Source organism: Eschrichtius robustus, chromosome 9 (genome assembly GCF_028021215.1).
Source record: "Eschrichtius robustus isolate mEscRob2 chromosome 9, mEscRob2.pri, whole genome shotgun sequence".
NCBI lineage: Eukaryota > Metazoa > Chordata > Mammalia > Artiodactyla > Eschrichtiidae > Eschrichtius > Eschrichtius robustus.
Genome location: NC_090832.1, coordinates 123,603,658 through 123,620,672, shown reverse-complemented (window position 1 = coordinate 123,620,672; position 17,015 = coordinate 123,603,658). Strand labels below are relative to the sequence as shown.

The window sequence follows — 17,015 nt, the reverse complement described above, 5'->3', positions numbered from 1 at the left end:
CTACACTAGAAGGAATCAATAGCAGAATAACTGAGGCAGAAGAACGGATAAGTGACCTGGAAGACAGAATGGTGGAATTCACTGCTGCGGAACAGACTAAAGAAAAAAGAATGAAAAGAAATGAAGAGAGCCTAAGAGACCTCTGGGACAACATTAAACGCAACAACATTCGCATTATAGGGGTCCCAGAAGGAGAAGAGAGAGAGAAAGGACCAGAGAAAATATTTGAAGAGATTATAGTCGAAAACTTCCCTAACATGGGAAAGGAAATAGCCACCCAAGTCCAGGAGGCGCAGAGAGTCCCATACAGAATAAACCCAAGGAGAAACACACCGAGACACATAGTAATCAAAGTGGCAAAAATTAAAGACAAAGAAAAATTATTGAAAGCAGCAAGGGAAAAACGACAAATAACATACAAGGGAACTCTTATAAGGTTAACATCTGATTTCACAGTAGAAACTCTACAAGCCAGAAGGGAGTGGCATGATATACTTAAAGTGATGAAAGGGAAGAACCTACAACCAAGATTACTCTACCCGGCAAGGATCTCATTTAGATTTGATGGAGAAATCAAAAGCTTTAGAGACAAGCAAAAGCTAAGAGAATTCAGCACCACCAAACCAGCTCTACAACAAATGTTAAAGGAACTTCTCTAAGTGGGAAACACAAGAGAAGAAAAGGACCTACAAAAACAAACCCAAAACAATTAAGAAAATGGTCATAGGAACATACATATCGATAATTACCTTAAACGTGAATGGATTAAATGCCCCAACCAAAAGACATAGACTGGCTGAATGGATACAAAAACAAGACCCATATATATGCTGTCTACAAGAGACCCACTTTAGACCTAGGGACACATACAGACTGAAAGTGAGGGGATGGAAAAAGATATTCCATGCAAATGGAAATCAAAAGAAAGCTGGAGTAGCTATACTCATATCAGATAAAATAGACTTTAAAATAAAGAATGTTACAAGAGACAACGAAGGACACTACATAATGATCCAGGGATCAATCCAAGAAGAAGATATAACAATTATAAATATATATGCACCCAACATAGGAGCACCTCAATACATAAGGCAACTGCTAACAGCTATAAAGGAAGAAATTGACAGTAACACAATAATAGTGGGGGACTTTAACACCTCACTTACACCAATGGACAGATCATCCAAAATGAAAATAAATAAGGAAACAGAAGCTTTAAATGACACAATAGACCAGATAGATTTAATTGATATATATAGGTCATTCCATCCAAAAACAGCAGATTACACGTTCTTCTCAAGTGCGCACGGAACATTTTCCAGGAAAGATCACATGTTGGGTCACAAATCAAGACTCAGTAAATTTAAGAAAATTGAAATCATATCAAGCATCTTTTCTGACCACAACGCTATGAGATTAGAAATGAATTACAGGGAAAAAAACGTAAAAAAGACAAACACATGGAGGCTAAACAATACGTTACTAAATAACCAAGAGATCACTGAAGAAATCAAAGAGGAAATAAAAAAATACCTAGAGACAAATGACAATGAAAACACGACGACCCAAAACCTATGGGATGCAGCAAAAGCGGTTCTAAGAGGGAAGTTTATAGCTATACAAGCCTACCTAAAGAAACAAGAAAAATCTCAAGTAAACAATATAACCTTACACCTAAAGAAACTAGAGAAAGAAGAACAAACAAAACCCAAAGTTAGCAGAAGGAAAGAAATCATAAAGATCAGAGCAGAAATAAATGAAATAGAAACAAAGAAAACAATAGCAAAGATCAACAAAACTAAAAGTTGGTTCTTTGAGAAGATAAACAAAATTGATAAACCATTAGCCAGACTCATCAAGAAAAAGAGGGAGAGGACTCAAATCAATAAAATCAGAAATGAAAAAGGAGAAGTTACAACAGACACCGCAGAAATCCAAAGCATCCTAAGAGACTACTACAAGCAACTTTATGCCAATAAAATGGACAACCTGGAAGAAATGGACAAATTCTTAGAAAGGTATAACCTTCCAGGACTGAAGCAGGAAGAAACAGAAAATATGAACAGACCAATCACAAGTAATGAAATTGAAACTGTGATTAAAAATCTTCCAACAAACAAAAGTCCAGGACCAGATGGCTTCACAGGTGAATTCCACCAAACATTTAGAGAAGAGCTAACACCCATCCTTCTCAAACTCTTCCAAAGAATTGCAGAGGAAGGAACACTCCCAAACTCATTCTATGAGGCCACCATCACCCTGATACCAAAACCAGACAAAGACACTACAAAAAAAGAAAATTACAGAGCAATATCACTGATGAATATAGATGCAAAAATCCTCAACAAAATACTAGCAAACAGAATCCAACAACACATTAAAAGGATCATACACCACGATCAAGTGGGATTTATCCCAGGGATGCAAGGATTCTTCAATATACGCAAATCAATCAATGTGATACACCATATTAACAAATTGAAGAATAAAAACCATATGATCATCTCAATAGATGCAGAAAAAGCTTTTGACAAAATTCAACACCCATTTCTGATAAAAACTCTCCAGAAAGTGGGCATAGAGGGAACCTACCTCAACATAATAAAGGCCATATATGACAAACCCACAGCAAACATCATTCTCAATGGTGAAAAACTGAAAGCATTTCCTCTAAGATCAGGAACGAGACAAGGATGTCCACTCTCACCACTATTATTCAACATAGTTCTGGAAGTCCTAGCCACGGCAATCAGAGAAGAAAAAGAAATAAAAGGAATACAAAATGGAAAAGAAGAAGTAAAACTGTCACTGTTTGCGGATGACATGATACTATACATAGAGAATCCTAAAACTGCCAGCAGAAAACTGCTAGAGCTAATTAATGAATATGGTAATATTGCAGGATACAAAATTAATGCACAGAAATCTCTTGCATTCCTATACACTAATGATGAAAAATCTGAAAGAGAAATTATGGAAACACTCCCATTTACCATTGCAACAAAAAGAATAAAATACCTAGGAATAAACCTACCTAGGGAGACAAAAGACCTGTATGCAGAAAACTATAAGACACTGATGAAAGAAATTAAAGATGATACCAACAGATGGAGAGATATACCATGTTCTTGGATTGGAAGAATCAACATTGTGAAAATGAGTATACTACCCAAAGCAATCTACAGATTCAATGCAATCCCTATCAAATTACCAATGGCATTTTTTACGGAGCTAGAACAAATCATCTTAAAATTTGTATGGAGACAAAAAAGACCCCGAATAGCCAAAGCAGTCTTGAGGGAAAAAATTGGAGCTGGAGGAATCAGACTCCCTGACTTCAGACTATACTACAAAGCTACAGTAATCAAGACAATATGGTACTGGCACAAAAACAGAAGCATAGATCAATGGAACAAGATAGAAAGCCCAGAGATTAACCCACGCACCTATGGTCAACTAATCTATGACAAAGGAGGCAAAGATATACAATGGAGAAAAGACAGTCTCTTCAATAAGTGGTGCTGGGAAAACTGGACAGCTACATGTGAAAGAATGAAATTAGAATACTCCCTAACACCATACACAAAAATAAACTCAAAATGGATTAGAGACCTAAATATAAGACTGGACACTATAAAACTCTTAGAGGAAAACATAGGAAGAACACTCTTTGACATAAATCACAGCAAGATCCTTTTTGATCCACCTCCTAGAGTAATGGAAATAAAAACAAAAATAAACAAGTGGGACCTAATGAAACTTCAAAGCTTTTGCACAGCAAAGGAAACCATAAACAAGACGAAAAGACAACCCTCAGAATGGGAGAAAATATTTGCAAATGAATCAACGGACAAAGGATTAATCTCCAAAATATATAAACAGCTCATTCAGCTCAATATTAAAGAAACAAACACCCCAATCCAAAAATGGGCAGAAGACCTAAATAGACATTTCTCCAAAGAAGACATACAGACGGCCACGAAGCACATGAAAAGATGCTCAACATCACTAATTATTAGAGAAATGCAAATCAAAACTACAATGAGGTATCACCTCACTCCTTTTAGAATGGGCATCATCAGAAAATCTACAAACAACAAATGCTGGAGAGGGTGTGGAGAAAAGGGAAACCTCTTGCACTGTTGGTGGGAATGTAAATTGATACAGCCACTATGGAGAACAATATGGAGGTTCCTTAAAAAACTAAAAATAGAATTACCATATGACCCAGCAATCCCACTACTGGGCATATACCCAGAGAAAACCGTAATTCAAAAAGACACATGCACCCGAATGTTCATTGCAGCACTATTTACAATAGCCAGGTCATGGAAGCAACCTAAATGCCCATCAACAGACGAATGGCTAAAGAAGTTGTGGTACATATATACAATGGAATATTACTCAGCCATAAAAAGGAACGAAATTGAGTCATTTGTTGAGAAGTGGATGGATCTAGAGACTGTCATACAGAGTGAAGTAAGTCAGAAAGAGAAAAACAAATATCGTATATTAATGCATGTATGTGGAACCTAGAAAAATGGTACAGATGAGCCGGTTTGCAGGGCAGAAGTTGAGACACAGATGTAGAGAATGGACATATGGACACCAAGGGGGGAAAACTGCGGTGGGGTGGGGATGGTGGTGTGCTGAATTGGGCGATTGGGATTGACATGTATACACTGATGTGTATAAAATTGATGCCTAATAAGAACCTGCAGTATAAAAAAACAAACAGAACAACTAATACTAAACTTTCATTGGGTTATTTGTATGGAAATATGTTAATATAAATGTTTCAGACATTACATGAAATTTCTAAAAATCTTATATTTGTATTTGTATGGAAATATGTATGGAAATATGTTAATATAAATGTTTCAGACATTACATGAAATTTCTAAAAATCTTATATGTTCTGGTATAATGTTATAAGTAATAATCCTAGTTATTACTTTAAAATGTATATCTCAGAAATAACTAATTTTCTTGTCAACTGCAGTATTATGAACTTTCATCAAATCTTTAACCGTGGTCATTTTTAAATCTTTTGTCATTTACAGACAGTTCTGGGCGTACTCTGATGATTTTGCAAATATGTTCCTATAAAAGGGTTTCATCTTCAAGAAATTCATGGAAAAGACTCTGACAAGTACAGGTTTCTGCTAACTGACTGTACTGCTGAACTGAATGAATAAGCATTTTCAGAACTCTAATGAAAAACTGATGAACTCATAAAAGTGCTAACAAAAGATCAAGATGAAAAAAAAAATTAATTACATGGGACTGAGTGAACTGATGAGGATGAGTATAATTTTTGTGACTTTCTGTCTGAATTAAAAAAAAAAAAAATCCCACAAGGACTCAGAGGCAAAGAATATAGAAATCAATTTTCACTGCAAAGTAAAGGAGCTGTTACAGTGGAGGATTACTGGACTGAATGTCAATATTATGACATAGTATGAGTGTGTTTCATGTTTGGTAATTGCAATCATTGTTGCTTTTGTTGTGGTCATCCATGTACAATGCTTGGTGTCAGTCTATTTATCTCTTGTAAAAATAAAGTACAGTGTGTGTGTGTGAAAAAAAAAATGCCTTTATTTCACCTTCTTTCTTAAAGCATATTTTTACTGTACTAGAATTTGGGCTTAACAATTTTTTTTCCTTTCCATACTTCAAAGATTTGATCCATGGTCTTCTGAACTTCATTGTATCTGGTGTGAAAACTACAATCTTTCAAATCATTTCTTTTTCCTAACTGCTTTCAATATTCTCTCTTTCTCTTTGATTTACAAGCAGATTCATTCAGATGTGGCTAGGCATTTTACTTGTAATTATTCTACTTGTGGTTCACTAAACTTCTTGAAGATGTAAAATTAAGTCTTTCACCAAATTTGGCATGTTTTTGGTCCTTAATTCTTAAAATGTTTTTAGTAGACAGTTAAATTGATTAGACCCAAACTGCAAACTCTGTTTCACCTGCAGTGGGTGGTATTGCAGATCTCAGTTCAGTCTTTTTATTCTTAGGGGCAGCTAACCTTGATTTTGCTCCATGTATGCATGGTCCCAGGGTCAATCAGAGATTTGGGTAGAGTGTATACAGAATTTAGAATTCCTCTTCTTTGGCTTTTTCCTCTTCAGGACTTCTTCCCCACTCTCTAGAGGCCATGGTTGTCCTGTTCTCTGTCTTCTGCTTCTTTATCTGCCCTTCACTACTTTGTACCTGACACTCTGGCTAGCCTCAAGCTCAGGTCATTAAAATAGGAAGCTCAGCCCATGACAGCCCTTTCTTCCAAATTTCAACTCACCTCTAATATATGTCTGCTCTTATTCACTCTCCAAGAGTCATTAAGTAAGATTGCGTGTTGGTATGTCTGTGTGTATGTGTATGTATACGTGCTTTCTCCAGAGTATATAGTTGTTATCTGATGAAACATCAATCTATTGTGACCTTTTCTACCATACTAAAGACACAAATGCCCCAAATCCTATCATTTAATATAGCAATAAATGTGTGTGTGCTTTTGCCTAACTAAACTGTTGCAAATGCTACTTATTACTTCCCTTTATTCATTTTCCCATAATGTTAATATTTAATTTAAACCAGATGTTGTTCTAATTGCTGATATGTATTCACAGCTTAGCACCGTTTTTGCTGTTCTCAAATAACTCACAAAAAAGAGTAAGTAGAATTTTTAACAAGTTTGAGAAAAGGAAATTGGGATTCCAAAGATTAGAAGATCACGAAGGATCACACACGATATGGATTCATGTGTGTGGAGAGAAAAAACTGTCTATTTTGAGAGCAGAAACAACCTAAAGAAACCTTAGGAAATGCAAGCATTTCCTATGAAAGACTGGAGTTAGATCACTTAGGTGACTTTCAAAGATTGCATAACTAGTTAATGACTCAACCAGAATGTCTTCTCAGTCTCAAGGATCAAACTAGTAGGAAAGTGGGCATAAAAAACCCAATGTCTGTTCTATAGAAAGAAGGATTTCCAGCAAAAGTGCCACATAAAAATGACAAACTAAAGAATTGTACTTTTTCTATATTAATTTAGAGGCATTTAAGCAGAGACTGAACTTGGCAGGGAAGCTGTATATTAAGCATTTGATGGGTAATTGAACTAGATAACCATTAAGGTTCCTTCCAGACCACAGCATTCACAACTTGACAATTCAGTGACCATTATCATTGCACCTAAAAGTGTCATTTTTAAGATTCTGACTCTATTACCTTGACACATTTGGGTGTATGTCCTAAAGAAATAATTTTTTGAATTGAGGGATTAATGTTCTTAGCATGTGGTGCTTGCAGAGCTATTGATGCTGCCTAAGAAAATATTTTAGAATTCCTGTCCATAGCAGACATAAATTTCACGTAATGAAATCATTTTCATAAAGTTGTCACTTTACTCTTCTTTGCAAAGAAATTAAAGTTATGTTCTTATTATGGTTAAAGTCAACTCTTATATTAAACAATCAGAATTTTCTTATAAATCAGACACACAGACATACTAATGTATATAGAAATAGAGATATGTGGATTAAAATTTTCCTTGGAAGAATATTTCTTTGAATTTATTAATATAAATGTAATTTGAATTTTAAATTTTTAATCACAGAGCAAATGTGAAATTTGTAACTTTTATGTATTGTTCTATAATTCAGCTTAATGTACTCATGAGCCACTCCCTTTTTTCCAGTAGGACAATTGTTCTCAAAGTGTGGTTGAAGGATCCCTAGAAGTTCCCAACACAATTTCAAGGGTTCTGCTAAGCCAAACTACTTCCATGCTATATAATATGGAGATATTTTTGCCCTTTTACTTTCACTCATGAATAAGTGTGCAGTACATCTTTCCAGAAACTACATGTTATGCAGGACATGTGTTTTTACTGCTAATGGAATATGTGCTTGTGTGGAATATTCCTGTTTTCTGAAATCTATAGCATATAAATATTTGAATTTTCTTAAATTAACTTAATTTTTAATTAGTACTTACACTATTCTATTACTATCATTGATTATACTTCTTTTTATGGAAGTCATAGCATGGATGTAGTTTTGTTTTCTGCTGCACCACGAGGCATGCGAGATCTTAGTTCCCTGACCAGGGATGGAACCTGCGCCCCCTGCAGTGGAAGCGCAGAATCTTAACCACTGGACTGCCAGGGAAGTCCTGATTATACTTCTTTTAATCAATGTAAACTCATTATCATCCAATAAATCTTACTCTGAAATTCTGAAATTCTCCTTGTACCTACATGGAAACACAAAAAGAAGTAGAAGATGTCTAGATTTGTATGATTTTAAATTTTAAAAAGTTCTAATCTTTTAATTATTATCTAAAGATAATATTTTTAGTAATAATATTACTATTTTAGAATATAATCATTTATTTTCAAATAGAGGAAATAATATTTGAGGAATGATTATTGGCTTAAAAAAAGAAGACTCATTTTCTCAACCCACAGATGCACTATCTACAACTAAAAATGCTGAGAAAAATTAAACTCTCATATTAGAGGGTTATTTGACTAATGGAAGAGAGAAATCTTCTCTAAAGAACCTGGTGAAACAGTAACCAAGAAACAAAACTGTGACAAAATGCTACTTTCCTCACCTTATAAATGCTAATAATTTTTTTACTGTGTCTTCTGAAACAGAATATTTTAAAACAGTTTTGTAGTGCCAGTTAAGCTGCAATGTTATTTTGAGACCAAGCATTCAAAAGTTTAAAAAATAAGTAATTAAATATTTAAAACATAGTTGGGCTAAAGTCTTTAGCAGACAAAACTATTTCTTACAGTTTTTCAAACTAGACTTGCAGAAGCCATTGAAACATCTTACAGGGAATGTTATCATATTCCATTGGCTAGAGAAGAACACACAATAGCTAAAAAAAATAATAAAACTTTGGACGACTGACATTGCTCAATGCTTGCTGATGAAAAATAAAGGCATTCACATCAGTGCCAATTTGTGGTATTAGAGCATCTTGTCAAATTAAAATTTTCCTTGCAAACATGGAGATGAGATAATATCTCATCTGCACAACTGTACTTTTTTCCTTACAAATGGATGAATCTACAGACATGGCTGGACTTGCTCATTTGCTTGTATTCATCTGTTATGGATACTAAATAAGCAACCGGGAAGAGCTTGTTTTATGTGAATTTTTGGCACCAAGCACAAGTGACACTGAAATATTCAAAATATGAGTAATATTTTTTAATTACATCACTTTTTGGGCCCCATGGAAGAACTGTGTTGACTTGTGCAATGATGGTACAGAAGCAACTATGGGTAAAACTGCTGGTACCTTAGCACAAATCAAGGTACTGGTACCTAACTGTACTACTGGCCATTGTATTCTTCACTGATGGGTGTTTGTAAGTAAAGAAAATAACAATAAGGTCAATGTTAATTAGGAATATTTGGTTTCTTGGCTCTCCCTGAGCACTTAGGATAATGGAATCTGGTGCTTGCTTTCTCCCTTGGAACATTCAGGGGACGCTTGAGGGATTTCACTTGAGAGTGGTTTTAAGTTGGGAAGGAGAAGGATTCAGGAATGAGGGAGCATGTTGCTATCTTTCAAGAATTCCTCTTTGTAGTTAATTGGTAAAAATATGAATGACTAAATCCATTAATCTTTTCCTGGATGGCTAATTTATTAAAAATTTTAACACAGAAATTCTTTGTTTTTCTTCACAAGTATAGTTCTAGGTTTGCAGATGTCCTCTCTGCTCTTGCTTGTTATTTTATTGTTTCTTAAATTTATTTACAGTCAAAAGTATTTCATTTATCATTGTCTCTCTCCCACTATTATAAGGCCCATAAGGATGGAGTTGATGTGTATGTTCTATTTGTTACTCCAGTACTTAGACTAATGACAGGTACATAGTGGTTACTCAACAGATAATTGCAAAATGAATTATTTTTATTTTTATATTCAATTTAAGTTGTCTGAATTTTGTGAGATTTTTTGTGAACTATGCTTCCAATAAATCATCCTTAAGAACAGCAACAACAAAAAAGTCTATCCAATTATATTTACCATTATTTACAAAACAAACAAACAAACAAAATTACCTTTCTATGCATAGCAGGAATCTTTTAAAGCTTTTTTTTTTCTGTTTTATTATTCTCTTTTCTGACTTGAGATTTATTGCATTTAATTTGTGATATCTCATTGTTTCTTCTCTCCAAATTGCTCTTTGATATTTTTGTTTATTTACATCTTCCAGACTTATTTAATAATAAATACATGTTCTTAAATATGGCTCTATCTAATGGGTTAAAATCATGTAAATCTCTGTTTATAGGATACATGAATAAACCAAAGACATTAAAAATCAGAAATGTTACTATACTTGTCATTCACTGACATTTTCCGGTGCTCAATGCTGTGTTCCTTTCTGCTCAGGATATTAAAACTAGATCCAGCCTCACCCTGATTAGTCCTACACAACTGCGAGTCACCATGGACCTAATTAAAAGCCCTTTCCCTTTTAGTTAAAGACTTTGAAAAGTCTCTTTCCCAGTTCGAGGTTAGTTGTACTTGTCTTCACATTCATATCTTTCTCACCCTAGCACATCCACAGGAACATCAGACAACAGTTAATCCGCTCCCTATTGCATCTGACTATCCGCCTTACTCACCTTCTGGCTGTCTTCCTGATTCCTAGTTCTTCACAGAATCTCCTGATGGGTTTGAAGACTGGTTTAGAATCACTTTGTTGATGAAAGTAGTTCCTCTCCTTGTCTTATGTCAACCGACTCTTCCTGCTTTGTTTTACATACAACCCCTCGATCCACAGTTTGGAGAACTACAAATATACTAACATACACCTGCGCTTACACAATCATACAAATACTGAATGATAGGGCACACAATCACCAAGATCAAACGTGAGCACTCAGGTCGGTGTTTTTGTATAGTGATGCCAGTTCAGATCACACTGGAGAGGGCTAATTTGGCTGGCAATGCTCTTAAAGGGCACAGGTGATTTTGCCCTTCCACATTCACAACATAGCACATCATGCTGCATCAATATGGCTACACTGGCTGAGGTAACTTCCTATGTAGTTGTTTATTTTTTTTTACTGTCATCATCATCACCACCATCATCATCACTATTTACAACTATACCTATTTGCTATTTCTTGGCATTATAAACAACACAGCATGAATTTCATTGTCTCATTAAATCAAAGGTGTTCTAGAATATTGAATGTACCTATATTTGCCAAATCCAACAGTATTTTCCAAGCCACCAGATGCGTTTCCATTTTAAAGAGGAGAATTCTGATGTTCAGAAAAGTAATTTTTCCCTAATGGTACACTGTATGTCATTGATGGAGCTGGTAATAAAACCCTAGTTGTGTGAATCTCCAACTCCGTGCTCAACTGAAATTGCATTCTTCACTCAAAGCTAAAGGAGAAAATAAAAGTTACACGCTGATTCCACAGGATATGTTGTGCTAAACTAATGTCACCCATTTCATTCCTTGCAACCCAAGCATACTTCAAGTACTATTTACTAAATGACCTGTGAAGGTCATTTCATGCAACAGTACAATGTTTGAAGTTTCTGAGTTATCCATATTTTGAAATATTAACAAAATATGTTTTGTGAGCCTTCTACCCCCTCATAAAGTTAATAGACCACTTACCTACACTAGTCTCCTAATAAGGTTATGGACTTATTCACTCAAACTAATAATGATAATGATAAGTACTGTACTAAGTAGTGAAGAAGGTTTTTTAAAAAGCTCCCTACCATTTGCCAAGCAAGCAATACCATTATAATTTAACATATACTATCTCATATACTATCTTAAAAAACAGTAAGATTGGTATTATTATTATTACTTTACTAGACATAAAGATAAAGCTTTGAGCATTCAATTCATGTAATTAATTAACAGAACCAAGTTTCAAATTCCATTCTTCAGATCAACATCTCCTACACTGAAAATAAGGCATTATTTTAAAACCTCTCAATTTCATATCTAATAATAAATATGAAACTGAATTTAAGAAAGAGAAACTACTAGACTCAGCCTCTCCCCGCCAGCCCCACCATCACTGCTGCAGTCACGACTGCTGATGGGGTGGACGAACATTTGCCTCTGCTCTCCGCATCCCATTCGAGAAATGTCACTCCCATGTCCCCACCATACTTACAAGAAAGCAGCCCCCGAGCAGAACCCCACCCCCGTACACAGCCATCGCCAGTCCAGATGCCAGTGGTAGTCCAGTAATAAACTGCCATGTGTGCCAATCTCTCAATTTGGATGGCAAGCTTCACCAGCACGTGGCTAAGTGCATGGTTTGCAATGATGCTACGCCAGTCAAAAATCCCCCAACAGGGAAGAAGTATGTTAGATGCCCTTGTAATTGTCTCCTCATTTATAAGGACACATCATGGCAAATAGGATGTCCAAGACCCACCTGTAGACACATAATTAACCTTGGCCCAGTAATGCTTATTTCTGAAGAACAGCCAGCTCAACCTGCATTGCCAGTCCAACCAGAAGCTACAAGGATCATGTGTGGGCACTGTGGAAACATGTTCTTGTGGCTGGAACTGAGGTTCAACACTCTGGCAAAATGCCCACACTGCAAAAAAATTTCCTCAGTGGGTAGTGCACTTCCTCGAAGGTGCTGCTGTGCATATATTACCATTGGAATGATATGTAATTTCACTGGAGTTGGATTAACTGTTGGCACCCAAGATTTTGCAAGGCAATTTCATGCAACCTATGTTTCTTGGGCAGTTGCTTATCTCTTAGCTTTGATCTGCCTTATCTGAGCTTGTTATTGGGGAGCCATAAGAGTGAGTTATCCAGAACTTGGTTTTGCATAAGCTTGTTTATGATTTGGTCATGCAGGTGAGAGTATCTAGCAGTTCTCAATAAGCTACTCTGGACATCTTTAAATCATTTACCTAATGGATTTTTTTTTTTTTTTTGGATGTGTTGGGTCTTCGTTTCTGTGCGAGGGCTTTCTCTAGTTGCGGCGAGCAGGGGCCACTCTTCAGCGTGGTGCGCGGGCCTCTCACTGTCACGGCCTCTCTTGTTGCGGAGCACAGGCTCCAGACGCTCAGGCTTAGTAGTTGTGGCTCACGGGCCCAGTTGCTCCGCGGCATGTGGGATCCTCCCAGACCAGGGCTGGAACCCATGTGCCCTGCATTAGCAGGCAGATTCTCAACCACTGCGCCACCAGGGAAGCCCAACCTAATGGATTTCACTCTGGTTTATGTATGAAGTTTTAAGACTTTGGGAGTCTTTTATGAACAAATGCTCATTGTACTACATTATATGCAAATAGTTTGTTTTGCTGCTAAGTTTTCAAGCTCCAAATAATAAAGCTTGGTCTTCATATTCTTTCACATCTCTTAAAAAAAAAAAGAAAAGAAAGAGAAACTACTTATCATGATCAATATCTTCTATTTGATCCAGAATACTTTACTAGAGACACAATAAAGCATGTTTAACTTGCAGTCCACATGCTAAACAGGTATGCTATTTATCATCACAATAAAAAGGAACATATATTTTATTATCTAAGAGAAACCTGGACTTCCCTGGTGGCACAGTGGTTAAGAATCCGCCTGCCAATGCAGGGGATGCGGGTTTGAGCTCTGGTCCGGGAAGATCCCACATGTCGTGGAGCAACTAAGCCCGTGCGCCACAACTACTGAGCCTGTGTGTCTAGAGCCCGTGCTCCACAGCAAGAGAAGCCACCGCAATGAGAAGTCCATGCACCGCAACGAAGAGTAGACCCCGCTCGCCGCAACTGGAGAAAGAAAGCCCCCATGCATCAACAAAGACCCAACGCAGCCAAAAATTAATTAATTAATTAATTTTTAAAAAAGAGAATCCTAACTGCTTTGAAATGAATGTTCTTTAAAATTTTTACTTTATTTTAATAGACTAAATATTTAACTACCATAAAATAAAAGATGCCATATGAATCACCATATAAAATAGATGTTAAACTAGGCAGAGAATTACCTCAGCTTATTACATTTCTTTGGTTAAATATTCATGAAAACAGTCATTATCTATAGAAACCATCATTAAAAAGGTTAAGAGTAACACAACTATTGAAATATTTAAAAGTAATTCAAAAAGCTTTCATGCTAAGGAGTCAGAAATCTTAAGAATAGAGAGGAAACATTAAATAAAACTCAAAACCAGATAAACGGGGCTTCCCTGGTGGCGCAGTGGTTGAGAATCTGCCTGCCAATGCAGGGGACACGGGTTCGAGCCCTGGTCTGGGAAGATCCCACATGCCGCGGAGCAACTAGGCCCGTGAGCCACAATTACTGAGCCTGCGCGTCTGGAGCCTGTGCTCCGCAACAAGAGAGGCCGCAATAATGAAAGGCCCGCGCACCGCGATGAAGAGTGGTCCCCACTTGCCGCAACTAGAGAAAGCCCTTGCACAGAAACGAAGACCCAACACAGCCATAAAATAAATAAATAAATAAATAAAAATTGTATAACTTAAAAAAAAAAAAAAAAAACCAGATAAACCCATAGTGTTTATGGGTATTCCATACAGCGCTTGGTCTTTCATTCTTTCTTATAAAAGATTTTTTATAATAACCTGGAAGATGTGCATATATATATATATATATATGTATATATATATATATATATATATATATGAAATGTATGTACATATATATGAAGTATATAATATATATATCTGAAATGAATGGTTAAAATATTAAATGACAAAATTGAGATTCAGGAGTACTCTAACACATGATGGGTTCAAACAGTATAACAAAATAAGAATAAAGGTAAAGTCCTGATTTGGGAGCAAAAGAAACTGTGTACGGATAACATGGGGTAGACCTGGCTTGACAGCAGTTTAAGTAAAAAGATTCAGATTTGTCCTAATTGGGATTGACATATACACACTACTATATATAAAACAGATAACTAATAAGGACCTACTCTATAGCACAGGGAATTCTACTCAGTACACTGTAATGACTTATATGGGAAAAGAATCTAAAAAAGAGTGGATATATGTATATGTATAACTGATTCACTTTGGTGTACAGCAGAAACTAACACAACATTGTAAATCAACTATACTCCAAAAAAAAAATGTTTTTAAGACAATAGGAAGAGCAAAAAAAGAAAGATTCAGATTTATCTGGTCATAATTGTATAGTAATCAAAAAAGTGATTGTGGTAAAAAATGTTCTATTTATATGCATTATCAGACTTTTGTTTTAGTATCATTCATAACAAAAACTGAAGGCAACATAAAAAATAGAAGTTTAGGGAAATAAATTATTATACATCAAGAGCCAATGGGTATACAATACAGCACAGAAAAAGACTTTTAAAATATATATATATATATTTATTTATTTGGCTGCATCGGGTCTTAGTTGCAGCATGCAGGATCTTTCATTGCACCACACGGGCTCTCTAGTTGTGGCAAGCAGGCTGCAGAGCACACAGGCTCAGTAGTTGCAGCACACGGGCTTAGTTGCCCCAGCACGTGGGATCTTAGTTCCCCGACCAGGGATCACACTCACAACCCCTGCATTTGAAGGTGGATTCTTAATCACTGGACCACCAGGGAAGTCCCCAAAAGACTTTTTTTTTTTTTTTTAATTTTATTTTATGGCTGTGTTGGGTCTTCGTTTCTGTGCGAGGGCTTTCTCTAGTTGTGGCAAGTGGGGGCCACTCTTCATCGCAGTGCACGGGCCTCTCATTATCGCGGCCTCCCTTGTTGCGGAGCACAGGCTCCAGACGCGCAGGCTCAGTAATTGTGGCTCACGGGCCTAGTTGCTCTGTGGCATGTGGGATCTTCCCAGACCAGGGCTCGAACCCATGTCCCCTGCATTGGCAGGCAGATTCTTAACCACTGCGCCACCAGGGAAGCCCAAGACTTTTTAATCACAATAAAATTTTATATAAATAGAAGGATATATGTTTGATATTCAGCATGATTTTAGCTAATTTAGAAACTTGTATAGAAATCATACTAAAAGGAAATATGTCAAACATTTAAAAGTGGTTTCCCTACAGTATCTGAGATCAAGGAGTATATTTTCTTTAATTTCCTTTTAATTTTTTTAACTTTCATAATATACTTCAGAAAACCATCACTTTTAGAATCAAAATATTGTTTTAAATAAACTAACCAAATTTTGAACTGTTTTTGCCTTATTAATATTTAATAGAATCTATCATTGATTGTGGGAAGATAAACCAGCTTTAAAAATCTCTGCAGAAAAAACTTATTATGCTAACAATTTGCTCGATAAGTAAAAAACAACTATCTCCATTATTGTATAATAAAATGTGTACACAACACGCTTTTTCTACCATCTTCTTTTTATCATTTATCCATTTTCAAATCATTCAACCCTTTTTCCCAAACAATATCTGGACAATAGTTTACTAATTCTCCATCCCTCCTTTCTATGGGAGAGGTCCATAGTCAGCCAGGCAATGGGAGAATCTTCAGTGGGTCTGCTGAGTGAAAGGTGCAGACAGAAAAGAGGCTGTGCTGCTTCCGGGGTGGGTGAGTAGGTGCAGTTGAGGTGATCAAGAGAGAACTTTGACCAGCCTGTGGTAACATCTAAACCTTGGGTGTCAGATTTAGGCATTAAAGTCCAAAATAATGAAGGAGGAGGACCAAAGACCAACCTCATTTATATCACAATTTTGTCTTAGTTCAGCTTTGTGAAGTGCTGATTTAACAATATGTGCACTAAGAAGAGGCCAACATTTAAACAAAACTTGACAATTACCTCCAGTCCTCAGATCCATAAAAAGCTGTTTACTGACTGATAATACAGTAGATACAGAGCAGAAAAATGTTTCTAAGGAGTGGTAGGTAAGCTCAAGGGACAAAGGAGTGTTATATTTTACATTTGTGGACACATGGATGCTATCAACAAATTAGATTAAATGTTTTTATTTGAATTATATAAATGAGGAAGAATTTCAGTTGATTTGATGCCATG

General features: G+C 36.1%; 1 pseudogene; it reads left to right on the top strand.

The window, feature by feature from the left end:
- Nucleotides 1-12,878, top strand: part of LOC137769177 (type 2 phosphatidylinositol 4,5-bisphosphate 4-phosphatase pseudogene) — a 37,965-nt pseudogene extending 25,087 nt beyond the window's left edge.
- Nucleotides 12,879-17,015: the final 4,137 nt, after the last annotated feature.